This window comes from Pleurodeles waltl, chromosome 1_2, assembly GCF_031143425.1.
Source record: "Pleurodeles waltl isolate 20211129_DDA chromosome 1_2, aPleWal1.hap1.20221129, whole genome shotgun sequence".
In the NCBI taxonomy this organism is placed as follows: domain Eukaryota; kingdom Metazoa; phylum Chordata; class Amphibia; order Caudata; family Salamandridae; genus Pleurodeles; species Pleurodeles waltl.
The window spans coordinates 1339451971-1339466863 of NC_090437.1; positions in this window are offsets into that span (position 1 = coordinate 1339451971).

Genomic DNA, 14893 nt, shown 5'->3' on the forward strand with positions numbered 1-14893 from the left:
CAGTACCACTAGTGTCATATGCACAATATCATAAGAAAACACAATACACAGATATACTAAAAATAAAGGTACTTTATTTTTATGACAATATGCCAAAAGTATCTCAGTGAGTACCCTCAGTATGAGGATAGCAAATATACACAAGATATATGTACACAATACCAAAATATGCAGTAATAGTATTAGAAAACAGTGCAAACAATGTATAGTTACAATAGGATGCAATGGGGACACATAGGGATAGGGGCAACACAAACCATATTCTCCAAAAGTGGAATGCGAACCACGAATGGACCCCAAACCTATGTGACCTTGTAGAGGGTCGCTGGGACTATTAGAAAATAGTAAGGGTTAGAAAAATAGCCCACCCCAAGACCCTGAAAAGTGAGTGCAAAGTGCACTAAAGTTCCCCAAAGGACATAGAAGTCGTGATAGGGGAATTCTTCAGCAAAGAAACAAACCAGCAATGCAACAACGATGGATTTCCAGTCGAGGGTACCTGTGGAACAAGGGGACCAAGTCCAAAAGTCACAAGCAAGTCAGAGATGGGCAGATGCCCAGGAAATGCCAGCTGTGGGTGCAAAGAAGCTGCTACTGGACAGTAGAAGCTGAAGATTCTGCAGGAACGACAAGGGCTAGGAACTTTCCCTTTGGAGGACGGATCCCTCACGCCGTGGAGAGTCGTGCAGAAGTGTTTTCCTGAAGAAAGACCGCCAACAAGCCTTGCTAGCTGCAACTTGTTTGGTTCGGGTTTTTGGATGCTGCTGTGGCCCAGGAGGGACCAGGATGTCGCAAATTGCGTCTGGGGACAGAGGGGGCGTCGAGCAAGGCAAGGAGCCCTCTCAGCAGCAGGCAGCACCCGCAGAAGTGCCAGAACAGGCACTACAAAGATGCGTGAAACGGTGCTCACCCGAAGTCGCACAACGGAGTCCCACGTCGCCGGAGGACAACTTAGGAGGTCGTGCAATGCAGGTTAGAGTGCCGTGGACCCAGGCTGGACTGTGCACAAAGGATTTCCGCCGGGAGTGCACGGAGGCCGGAGTAGCTGCAAAAGTTGCAGTTCCCAGCAATGCAATCTGGCGTGGGGAGGCAAGGACTTACCTCCACCAAACTTGGACTGAAGAGTCACTGGACTGTGGGAGTCACTTGGACAGAGTTGCTGGATTCAAGGGACCTCGCTCGTTGTGCTGAGAGGAGACCCAGGGTACCAGTGATGCAGTTCTTTGGTGCCTGCGGTTGCAGGGGGACGATTCCGTCGACCCACGGGAGATTTCTTCGGAGCTTCTAGTGCAGAGAGGAGGCAGACTACCCCCACAGCATGCACCACCAGGAAAGCAGTCAAGAAGGCGGCAGGATCAGCGTTACAGAGTTGCAGTAGTCGTCTTTGCTACTTTGTTGCAGTTTTGCAGGCTTCCAGCGCGGTCAGCAGTCGATTCCTTGGCAGAAGGTGAAGAGAGAGATGCAGAAGAACTTGGATGAGCTCTTGCATTCGTTATCTAAGGAAATCCCCAAAGCAGAGACCCTAAATAGCCAGAAAAGAGGGTTTGGCTACCTAGGAGAGAGGATAGGCTAGCAACACCTGAAGGAGCCTATCAGAAGGAGTCTCTGACGTCACCTGCTGGCCCTGGCCACTCAGAGCAGTTCAGTGTGCCAGCAGCACCTCTGTTTCCAAGATGGCAGAGGTCTGGAGCACACTGGAGGAGCTCTGAGCACCTCCCAGGGGAGGTGCAGGTCAGGGGAGTGGTCACTCCCCTTTCCTTTGTCCCGTTTCGCGCCAGAGCAGGGCTGAGGGGTCCCTGAACCGGTGTAGACTCGCTTATGTAGAAATGGGCACCATCTGTGCCCATGAAAGCATTTCCAGAGGCTGGGGGAGGCTACTCCTCCCCTGCCTTCACACCATTTTCCAAAGGGAGAGGGTGTAACACCCTCTCTCAGAGGAAGTCCTTTGTTCTGCCATCCTGGGCCAAGCCTGGCTGGACCCCAGGAGGGCAGAAACCTGTCTGAGGGGTTGGCAGCAGCTGCAGTGAAACCCCGGGAAAGGCAGTTTGGCAGTACCCAGGTCTGAGCTACAGACCTGTGGGATCATGGGATTGTGCCAACTATGCCAGGATGGCATAGAGGGGGCAATTCCATGATCATAATCATGTTACATGGCCATATTCGGAGTTACCATTGTGAAGCTACATATAGGTAGTGACCTATATGTAGTGCACGCGTGTAATGGTGTCCCCGCACTCACAAAGTCCGGGGAATTGGCCCTGAACAATGTGGGGCACCTTGGCTAGTGCCAGGGTGCCCTCACACTAAGTAACTTAGCACCCAACCTTTACCAGGTAAAGGTTAGACATATAGGTGACTTATAAGTTACTTAAGTGCAGTGTAAAATGGCTGTGAAATAACGTGGACGTTATTTCACTCAGGCTGCAGTGGCAGGCCTGTGTAAGAATTGTCAGAGCTCCCTATGGGTGGCAAAAGAAATGCTGCAGCCCATAGGGATCTCCTGGAACCCCAATACCCTGGGTACCTCAGTACCATATACTAGGGAATTATAAGGGTGTTCCAGTATGCCAATGTAAATTGGTAAAATTGGTCACTAGCCTGTTAGTGACAATTTGTAAAGAGAGATCATAACCACTGAGGTTCTGGTTAGCAGAGCCTCAGTTAGACAGTTAGGCATCACACAGGGAACACATACCTATAGGTCACAAACTTATGAGCACTGGGGTCCTGACTAGCAGGGTCCCAGTGACACATAACAAACATACTGAAAACATAGGGTTTTCACTATGAGCACTGGGCCCTGGCTATCAGGATCCCAGTGAGACAGTGAAAACACCCTGACATACACTCACAAACAGGCCAAAAGTGGGGGTAACAAGGCTAGAAAGAGGCTACTTTCTCACAGGGGGAACACAAACCATATACTAAAATAGTGGAATGCGAAAGTTGGTTTCCCACCTAGGCAAGTGTAGTGTGTAGAGGGGTGCTGGGAGTGTAAGAAAACACCACAGGTAAGTAAAATACCCCATCCCAGAGCCCAGGAAAGTAGGAGTACAAAACGGCAAGTTTCCTAAAACACACTAGAAGTCGTGATAGAAAACAGTGCAAGAACCAGAAGAGATTGCAAGACACCAATGATTGATTCCTGGACCTGAAGACCTGTGGAAGAAGGGGACCAAGTCCAAGAAGCACTGAAGAGTCCAAGGAGAACAGGAGCCCCTGCTAACCCGGATGAAGGTGCAAAATTGGAACCACCGGTGAGAAGACAAAGTCAGTATTGCACCAAAGAAGACAGATGCGGGTTCCTGGTTGGTGCAGAAGATGTCCCACGCCAGATGGACGAATGAAGTCTGGTTTGCGTCATTGGATTCTGCCAACAAGCCTTGGCACCCGCAAAGCTCACGGTAAGCGAAAAAATGGCGCTGCCCAGGACCAGGAGGAACCTGGTGGCCTCTACCCAGGAAGGGGAGACATATGAAGGAGGGGGCTCTCAGCAACCTAGAGACCCCTCAGAAGACCAGGCAGCGCGCACAGGAGTCCCACAGCACGGGGACAAAGGAGGTGCAAATGGAGGCCCACGCAGCAGGACACAAAGGATTCCCACGCCGCTGGAGAACCACTCAGGAAGATGTGCGTTGCAGGATGGAGTGCTGGGGGCCAAAGCTGTGCTCGCACTGAAGCCTTGGGAACGGCAAGTCACGCAGTACCCGGGGTACTGTCTTTCATAGGGAGGCAAGCTCTTACCTCCACCAAAGTTGGACAGCTGGACGTTGGGGCTAACGGAGTCACTTTAGTCCACCACCCATGTTGCTGGATCCACACCTGTCATCTGGAGAGGGGACCCAAGTCACCGGTTATCGCTGCAGAGAGGTGCCTGCTGAAGTAGGGAAGTGACTCCATCACTCCAAGGGAGATTCCTTTGATTCTTCTGGTGCAGGCTGAAGACTGGCAGTCCTCAGCAGTCTTCAGCCTGCAACAGTTGCAGCTGCTGGCAGGAGCTGAAGATACAATGTTGCAGAAGTCGTCTTAGCTTCTTTGTTACAAGTTGTAGAGTTCCTGGAGCAGTTCTGCGGTTGATCTGTCGGTAGAAGATGAAGTAAAGGATGCAGAGGATTCCTGCTGGAGTCTTGCAATCCGAATCTGAAGAACCACCCAAGAGAGAGACCCTAAATAGCCCTGAAAGGGGGATTGGTCATCTAAACAGGTAAGCACCTATCAGGGGGGGATCTGATGTCACCCGCTGGCACTGGTCACTCAGATGCTCCCAGAGTTCCCTGCCAACTTGGAATCCAAGATGGCAAAGCCCAGGGACCCTCTGGAGGAGCTCTAAGCACCATCCCTGGGATGGTGATGGACAGGGGAATGGTCAGTCCCCTTTCCTTTGTCCAGTTTCGTGCCAGAGCAGGGACTGGGGGTCCCTGAATGGGTGTAGAATGGATTATGCAAGGAGGGCACCAAATGTGCCCTTCAAAGCATTTCCAGTGGCTTGGTGAGGCTACCCCTCCCAAGGCTGTAACACCTATTTCCAAAGGGAGAGGGTGTAACACCTCTCTCCCAAAGGAAATCCTTTGTTCTGCCTTCCTGGGCTTGAGCTGCTCAAGCAACAGGAGGGCAGAAATCTGTCTGAGAGGTGACAGCAGCTGGGGGCTGCCTGGAAAACCTCAGAAGGCTGGAATGGCAATACTGGAGGTCCTCTAAGGAGCCCCCAGAGTGCATGGAATCATACAACCAATGCTTGCAAAAGCCTTGAGGTATGATTCTAACATGTTTGATAGCAAACATTCCTATGTTCGGAGTTACCATTATGTAGCTGGACATAGGTAGTGACCTATGTCAAGTACACGCGTAAAATAGAGTCCCCACACTCACGTAGTCTGGGAAAATGGGTCTGGAGATCATGGGGCACCTCTGCCAGTACAGGGGTGCCCTCACACTTAGGTACTCTGCAGCCTGCCCTCAGGGATGGAGGGCCTGCTATAGCGGTGACTCATAAGTGACCTGGTGCAGTGTAAATGGCAGTGAAAGGGTGCATGCACCTTTTCACGCAGGCTGCAATGGCAGTCCTGTAGAAGCCTTTGCATGGGTTCCCTATGGGTGGTAAAAGAAATGCTGCAGCCCATAGGGATCCCCTGGAACCTTAATGCCGTGGGTACCTAGGTACCGTATTCTAGGGACTTATAAGGGAGCACCAGCATGCCCTTTTCAGGTGAAATACTGGGTTACCAGTATGCAGTGGCAAAATGTAGATGAGAGAGAGCATAATCACTTGGGTCCTGGTTAGCAGGATCCCAATGAACACAGTCAAGCACACTGACATCAGGCAGAAAATGGGGGTAACCATGGCAAAAAGAGGGTACTTTCCTACATCTCTCTTGAGATTAAAGGAAACAATTCCTTGGGAATACCCAGCATGGATGCATGGATCCTAAACTCTACCTCAGCCCAACCTGAGGCTTCTAGGTCATTTCATAAGAGACAGTCTACAAGTAAGCTAGGTGATACCACCACCTGCTTAGGGCCAGTAACTCTACCCCAACTAAATTGCACTACAGCTAAGGGGAGAGACTGAGTGGAATTGTTGACATCAGTAACTTGGTACTTCTGTCCAAGGAGGTGTTGTGCAGGTGACACCAAGTTTTAAGTCACTAAAGTGATCCTGGCACCTAGGACCCTGTAGGCCTGGGCCTCAACACCATTTACCTGAATTGACTGCTTGTAGTTATCCATATTAAGGGGACAAGTAGGTAAGGTGGCAAGGCCAATGCCACCTGGTGAGACAGAAACTGTCTTGGGGGTTTCTACACTTACCCCAGTTTCTATAATAGACCCAAATGTGAACCCAACCACACCTTTGCTTTGACTACTGCAGGTAGTCCCACCACTATTACCGCTACTGCTAGGGGCACTAGGAGTGGAAGTGGATGTATTAGTGGTGGTAGGCTCAGGGGGTTTACTGGGACAGGATTTGTCCCCCTGGTCTATGGCCTTTAGTGATGCACACATAGCACCAAGGCTTTTTAGTGTGTGCAGAAGAAGAAGACGTTTTATTCTCACCCCAGAGGAGTTTTGTGGACCAATCACCTTCTTTCTTCTTGTCCTTTTCACGCACTGTATGAGCTTGTCTGCCTTCTTTCCCAATTCTTGGGGAGAGGTCAGATCTGAGTCTACCAAGTACTGGTGAAACAAGTCAGATATACAGTTATTCAAAATATGCTCTCTCAACAGAAAATGTAACCAGCCTTCTAAAGCTTTAACAGAACAGTCCACAAAGTCAACCCGATCCTGTGAGGCCTCTTTTCTGGTCTCCCTAAACCTGATCCTATATTGTTCAGTGGTGAGACCAAAACTATCTAAGAGTGCCTGTAGGAAAGTGCCATCTTGCCTGGCATGTTACCCCCATTTTTACATGTATGTCAGTTTGTTTTTGCCTGTCTCACTGGGATTCTGCTACAGGCCTGCCAGTGCAGCCTGAGTGAAATAACGTCCACGTTATTTCACAGCCATTTACCACTGCACTTAAGTACCTTATAAGTCACCTATATGTCTAACCATCACCTGGTGAAGGTTAGGTGCAAAGTTACTAAGTGTGAGGGCACCCTGGCACTAGCCAAGGTGCCCCCACATCGTTCAGGACAATTTCCCCAGACTTTGTGAGTGCGGGGACACCATTACACGCGTGCACTACATATAGGTCAATACCTATATGTAGCTTCACAATGCTAACTCCGAATATGGCCAGGTAACATGTCTAAGATCATGGGATTGTCCCCCCATGCCAAATCTGGTATTGGGGTGCCAATCCCATGTATCCCCAGGGCTCCAACATGGACACCGGGTACTGCCAAACCAGCTCACTGGGGTTTTCACTGCAGCTACTGCTGCCTCCAACCCACAGACAGGCTTCTGCCCTCCTGGGGTCTGGGCAGCCCAGCCCCAGGAAGACAGAACAAAGAATTTCCTCTGAGAGAGGGTGTTGCACCCTCTCCTTTTGCAAAAAGGTGTTAAGGGCCTGAGGGGAGTAGCCTCTCCAGGCCTCTGGAATTGCTTTGAAGGGTACAGATGGTGCCCTCCTTGCATAAACCTGTCTACACCGGTTCAGGGAACCCCCAGCCCTGCTCTGGCGCAAAACTGTACAAAGGAAAGGGGAGTGACCACTCCCCTGTCCATCACCACCCCAGGGTGGTGCCCAGTGCTCCTCCAGTGTGTCCCAGACCTCTGCCATCTTGAATCCAGAGGTGTGAGGGCACAATGGAGGCCTCTGAGTGGCCAGTGCCAGCAGGAGACGTCAGAGAACCCTCCTGATCGGTGCTGACCTGACTATGTGGCCAATCCTCCTCTGAGGGCTATTTAGGGTCTCTCCTGTGGGCTTTTCCTAAGATAATGAATGCAAGAGCTCACCAGAGTTCTTCTGCATCTCCCTCTTTGACTTCTGCCAAGGATCAACCGCTGACTGCTCCAGGACGCCTGCAAAACTGCAACAAAGTAGCAAGAAGACTACCAGCAACATTGTAGCTCCTAATCCTGACGCCTTTCTCAACTGTTTCCCGGTGCTGCGTGCTCTGGGGGCTGTCTGCCTTCACCTTGCACTGGAAGCCAAGAAGAACTCTCCTGTGGGTCAACGGAATCTTCCCCCTGCTAACGCAGGCACCAAACTTCAGCTTTACCGGCCCTCTGGGTCCCCTCTCATCCTGACGAGCAGGTCCCTGGAACACTGGTGCTGGATCCAAGTGACCCCGACAGTCCAGTGGTCCCTCTGTCCAAATTTGGGGGAGGTAAGTCCTTGTCTCCCCTTGCCAGACAGTAATCCTGTGTACTGCGTTAACTGCAGCTGCTAGGGCTTCTGTGCACTTTTGCAAGGAATCCTTCATGCACAGCATAGCCCAGGTTCCCAGAACTCCGTTCTGTCTTGCTCAACTCGCTGAGTTGACCACCAGCTTCGTGGGACCCTCCTTTGTAGTGTTGAGATGACCGCCATGCTCAGTTTTCTTGAACCCGTTTTTAAGTACTTCTTCTGTGTGGTCTCTCTTTGTTGCTGAGGGCCCCCTCTGTCTCCTCTTCCAAGTGGTGACCTCCTGGTCCTTCCTGGGCTCGGGCAGCACCCTTTTTCTTCAACCATGACCTTTGCAGCTAGCAAAGCTTGTTTGTGGTCTTTCTCCAAAGAAACAACTCTGCATCCTCCAGCACGCCATGGGACATCGTCTGTGCAAAGGAGAAGTCCTTGGCATCTTCCGTTGTAGCAGAATCTTCAGCTTCTTCCACCCGGAGGCAGCCATTTTGCTCCTTCATCCGGGATTTAGTGGGCTCCTGCCCCTCCCTGGACACTTTTGTGACTCTTGGACTTTGTCTCCTTCCTTTACAGGTCCTCAGGTCCAGGAATCCGTCTTCAGTGCTTTGCAGTCTGTTGTGGCCTTTGCAGAATCTCCTATCACGACTAGTGTGTTTCTGGGGAAGTAGGGTCACTTTACTCCTACTTTTCAGGGTCTTGGGGTGGGGTATCTTGGACACCCTTAGTGTTTTCTTACACTCCCAGCGACCCTCTACCTACTACACTAGGCCAGGGGTCCATTCGTGGTTCGCATTCCACTTTTAGAGTATATGGTTTGTGTTGCCCCTAGGCCTATTGTCTCCTATTACATTCTATTGTGTTCTACAGTGTTTGCACTAATTTTCTAACTGTTTACTTACCTGATTTTGGTTTGTGTATATATTTTGTGTATTTTACTTACCTCCAAAGGGAGTATATCCTCTGGGATATTTTTGGAACATTGTCACTAAAATAAAGTACCTTTATTTTTAGTACTCTGAGTATTGTGTTTTCTTGTGATATTGTGCTATATGATATAAGTGGTATAATAGGAGCTTTGCGTGTCTCCTAGTTCAGCCTAAGCTGCTCTGCTATAGCTACCTCTATCAGCCTAAGCTGCTAGAACACTACTAATCTACTAATAAGGGATAACTGGACCTGGCACAAGGTGTAAGTACCATCAGGTACCCACTACAAGCCAGGCAAGCCTCCTACAGTGCTGTTTTTAGAATATTGTAGTTGTCTGCATCTTCCTCTCTGACAGTGAGAAGTCTATCCCTCCCCTTGTCAGAGAAGGGCAACCAGAGAATAGCAGCCCACTGCATCTGAGGGACCCTCTGTACTTTACAGGCCCTCTCAAGTGCAGCAAACCACTTGTAGATGTCACCCCCCACCCTGTAAGGGGGAACAATTTTGTGCAGGTTCCTGGAATCTATGGACTTCTCCCTGACTCTCTAATCCCTGAAGCTACTGCTGCTGCTACCAAGGGGAACTAACGCCAACCCCTGCCTTTCCCTCTCCACTGCCAAGGTCTCCCTATCTAGGGCTAGCTCTTGCTGCTGCAGCCTCAGTCTGGCCTCCTCCAGTCTCAGTTTCCTGAGCTCCCTATCTATAGAGTCATCTCCTGGAGTTGTACCACTGGATCCCTCAGACATTGAGGTGATATGGGAATGTGTAGAGGAAGATCTTTCCCTAGCTTTTGTGACCCTAGTGACCTGACCTCTGGGTGTGAAGGGAGCCCTTCCTGTGTGACTACCCCTCCCACTACCAGCTAGACTAGTGGGTCTGCTAGGTGTAAGATCTTTGGAAGAGCCCTTCCCTGAATCTGAAGGATGATTTTCTGTTTCTATGGGGTCAGAATCTCCCTCCTCCTCTTGGCCACCAGCATGCTCCTGGTCATCCTGGAGAAGGAGGCTCAAAAGGAAATTTTTGTTAGGGTTCTTCCCCACATCCATCTTCCTGTCTGTACAAAGCCCCTTCAGTTCCTTGAAGGTCATGCCCTCATAGGGAGTACCCCTGACTGCAGAGCTACGCCCAGCAGTACACATGATGTGTGTGTTAGGGTGGTGTAGGGAGAACCTAACCTACCTAACCTCTATCTCTTGAAAAGGAAGGTAAGAGACTAGACGCTTATCATAGATACATGTGTATAGCTCTAGGTATAGAGTAAACTTTCCTGTGGAAAGCACCGGTGACTGAGTGATAAGGCAATTGCAAGTACTTATCCCACCACTGCACCACCAATGTAGGAGACTGGCCTGGTGTATGGTGGGTACCTATGGCACTTACACCTTATACCAAGTCCAGTTATCCCTTATTAGTGAAGTGTAGGCAGTGTCTAGAAGTCAGGCTCTCTAAGGGTAGTGTGGGTGAGCAGCCAAGGCCTAACTAGGAGACATGCAAAGCTCATGCAATATCACTGTAGTCACACAGTGCTCACACACATGAAAGAAAATACTTAGGTGGTCATTCTGACCCTGGCGGTCATTGACCGCCAGGGCCAACGACCACGGAAGCACCGCCAACAGGCTGGCGGTGCTTCCTGGCCAATTCTGACCGCGGCTGTAAAGCCGCGGTCAGAAAAGGGAAACCAGCGGTTTCCCGCCGGTTTTCCCCTGGCCAAAGGAATCCTCCATGGCGGCGCTGCAAGCAGCGCCGCCATGGGGATTCCGACCCCCTTCCCGCCAGCCTGTTCCTGGCGGTTTACACCGCCAGGAGGAGGCTGGTGGGAACGGGTGTCGTGGGGCCCCCTAACAGGGCCCCATTAAGATTTTCAGTGTCTGCTTGGCAGACACTGAAAATCGCGACGGGTGCAACTGCACCCGTCGCACCCCAGCAAATCCGCCGGCTCCATTCGGAGCCGGCTTCATCTTTGCTGGGGCTTTCCCGCTGGGCCGGCGGGCGATCTTTTGAAGATCGCCCGCCGGCCCAGCGGGAAAGTTAGAATGCTCCCCGCGGTCATTTGACCGCGGGCGGTGTTTGGGCGGTTTCCGCCCGGCGGGCAGCGCCTGCCGGGGTCGGAATGACCTCCTTAGTGTTACAAAAATAAAGGTACTTTATTTTGGAAACACAAATGCCAAAAATACCATAGAGACTATACTCCCTTAGGAGGTAAGCAATACACAAATTATATACACTAGTATGCTGAAATGTGCATAAAAACAATTAGAAAACAGTGCAATTAGTGAAAATCGCAATAGTTAGAAATGGGCCTAGGGGGAACACAAACCATATACTACGAAAGTGGAATGCGAATGTCGGTTTCCACCTAGGCAAGTGTAGTGTGTAGAGGGGCGCTGGAAGTATTAGAAGACACCAAGGGCAAGTACTAGAACCCACCCCAGTGCCCAGGAAAGCAGGAGCAAATCACAGTAAGTTTCCTAGAACACACAAGAACATGAGAAAGAAGATTATGCAAGAACCAGAAGAGACTGCAAGACACCAAATGATGGATTCTTGGACCTGAGGACCTGTGGAAGAAGGGAACCAAGTCCAAGAAGCACAGAAGAGTCCAGGGAGAACAGGAGGCCGTGCTAACCCAGATGAAGGTGCAAAAGAAGAACCAACTGTGAAGAAGATGGATGTGGGTTCCTGGTTGGTGTAGATGATGTCCCATGCCGGATGGAGGATTGCAGTCTGGTTTGCATCGCAACTCAGAGAGCCCACAGAAGACCAGGCAGCGTGCACAGGAGTCCCACAGCACAGAGACAAAGGAGGTGCAAAAGGAGACCCATGCAGCACTACTACAAAGGATCCCACGTTGCCAGAGAGCCACTCAGGAAACCGTGCGTCACAAGATAGAGTGCTGTGGGCCGGAGCTGCACGGTGCACAAAGAACTTTGTGGAAGGATGCCAACAAGCCTTGGCAACAGCAAAACATGCGCTGCACGGGGGTACTGTCTTGCATGGGGAGGCAAACTCGTCCCTCCACCAAAGTTGGACAGTGGGATATCAGGGCCATCAGGACCACTTCAGTCTACCACCTGTGATGCAGGATCCACGCAGCTCATCAGGAGAGGTGATCCACGCCACTGGTCGTCGATGCAGTAGGTGCCTGCTGAAGCACGGGGGTGACTCCTTCACCCCAAGAGAGATTCCTTCGCTCTTCTGGTGGAGACTGAAGACAGGCTGTCCTCTGAGGATGCACAACTGGGAAACGGTTGAAGTTGCTGGCAGTAGCTGAAGATACAATGTTGTAGAAGGCATCTTGCTTCTTTGTTGCAGTTTGCAGAGTTCCTGGAGGGTACAGGTGCAGTTTCTTCAGTGAGAAGTTGAAGTGGAGGATGCAGAGGATTCCTGTTGGAGTCTTGCAATCCAAATGTGAAGAACCACCGAGAGATCCTAAATAGCCCTGAAAGGGGAACTGGTCAGGTACACAGGTAAGCTCCTATCAGGGGATGGATCTGACATCACCTGCTGGCACTTGCCACTCAGATGCTCCCAGAGTTCCCTACCAACTTGGAATCCAAGATGGCAAAGCCCAGGGACCCTCTGGAGGAGCTCTGAGCACCACCCCTGGGGTGGTGATGGACAGGGGAGTGGTCACTCCTCTTTCGTTTGTCCAGTTTCACGCCAGAGCAGGGACTGGGGGTCCCTGAACCGGTGTAGGTTGGATTACGCAAGGAGGGCACCAAGTGTGCCCTTCAAAGCATTTCCAGTGGCTTGGGGAGGGTACCCTTCCCAAGCCTGTAACACCTATTTCCAAAGGAAGAGGCTGGAACACCCCAATACTGGAGGTCCTCTAAGGAGCCCCAAGAGTGCATGGGATCATACAACTGATGCTTGCAAAAGTATGGGGTGTGATTTCTACATGTTTGATATCAAACATGCCTATGTTCGGAATTACCAATATGTAGCCGGACATAGGTAGTGACCCATGTCCAGTACACGCGTAAAATGGCGTCCCCGCACTCACGAAGTCCAGGAAAATGGTCTTGGAGGTCATGGGGGTACCTATGCTAGTGCAGGGGTACCCTCACACCCAGGTGCTCTGCACCCCGCTTTCAGAGCAGGAAGGCCTAACATATAGGTGACTTATAAGTGACCTGGTGCAGTGTAAATGGCAGTGAAAGGGTGCATGCACACTTTCACTCTGGCTGCAATGGCAGTCCTGCAGAAGCCTTTGAATGGGCTCCTTATGGGAAGCAAAATATATACTGCACAGAGATCTCCTGGAACCCGAGTGCCCTGGGTACCTAAATACCATATACTAGGGACTTACAGGGGGGCACCAGTATGACAATTGTGGACGAAATACTGTGTTCACATTATCCAACAACCATTTAAAAGGAGAGAGCATAATCAGTGGGGTCCTGGTTACCAGGATCACAGTCAAGCACACTGACATCAGGCAGAAAAGGGGGTGACCATGCCCAGATAGAGGGTACTTTCCTACAGTGGCCCTGTGTGAAGGCGCATGAGTCTGTAGATTTGAAGGCGTGCAGGTGCGTGGTACTCTGGGAGTCTTGTGAAAGGGAAAGGGGCCCTGTGTGAAGGTGTGTGAGTCTGAAGGTGTTTTCTTGGACCCTGTACAGTTCTTCGCTGCCTTTTGGCTAGGTTTGTGCAATAGAAATGCCGTACACGTACATAGATACACATATACATACATGCATACATACACACATACATACATGCATAGATACACACATACATACATACATACATAGATACACACATACATACATACATAGATACACACATGCATACATACATACATAGATACACACATACATACATACATAGATACACACATACATACATACATAGATACACACATGCATACATACATAGATACACACATACATACACACATACATAGATACACACATACATACATGCATAGATACACACATACATACATACATGCATAGATACACACATGCATACATACATACATAGATACACACATACATACATAGATACACACATACATACATACATAGATACACACATACATACATACATACATACATAGATACACACATACATACATAGATACACACATGCATACATACATACATAGATACACACATGCATACATACATACATAGATACACACATACATACATACATAGATACACACATACATACATACATACATACATAGATACACACATGCATACATACATACATAGATACACAGATACATACATACATAGATACACACATACATACATACATACATAGATACACACATGCATACATACATACATAGATACATACATACATACATACATAGATACACACATACATACATACATACATAGATACACACATGCATACATACATAGATACACACATACATACACACATACATAGATACACATACATACATGCATACATACAGGTGCTATGAATAGAAAGGGCACCCTTTGTGACGGTGTGTCAATCTGTGAAGGAGTATTTTACATTAGGGGTGCCCCTCTGCAGATATTTAACTCTGGGCACATGAGGGTACACCGTCTGCGGAGGTGGCGCACAGACCCTGTGTGATTGTGTGTAAGTCTGTGACGGTGCAGTGTGTGCAGGGGTGCCCACCCAGCCCGGTGTGAAGGTGTCAATCTGTGAAGGTGGTGTGTGTGCAGGGGTGCCCACCCGGCTCGGTGTGAAGGTGCCTCAATCTGTGAAGGTGCTGTGTGTGCAGGGGTGCCCACCCGGCCCGGTGTGAAGGTGCTGTGTGCGCAGGGGTGCCCACCCGGCCCGGTGTGAAGGTGTCAGTCTGTGAAGGTGCTGTGTGTGCAGGGGTGCCCACCCGGGCCGGTGTGAAGGTGTCAATCTGTGAAGGTGGTGTGTGTGCAGGGGTGCCCACCCGGCTCGGTGTGAAGGTGCCTCAATCTGTGAAGGTGCTGTGTGTGCAGGGGTGCCCACCCGGCCCGGTGTGAAGGTGCTGTGTGCGCAGGGGTGCCCACCCGGCCCGGTTTGAAGGTGTCAGTCTGTGAAGGTGCTGTGTGTGCAGGGGTGCCCACCCGGCCCGGTGTGAAGGTGTCAGTCTGTGACGGTGCAGTGTGTGCAGGGGTGCCCACCCGGCCCGGTGTGAAGGTGTCAGTCTGTGAAGGTGCTGTGTGTGCAGGGGTGCCCATCCGGCCCGGT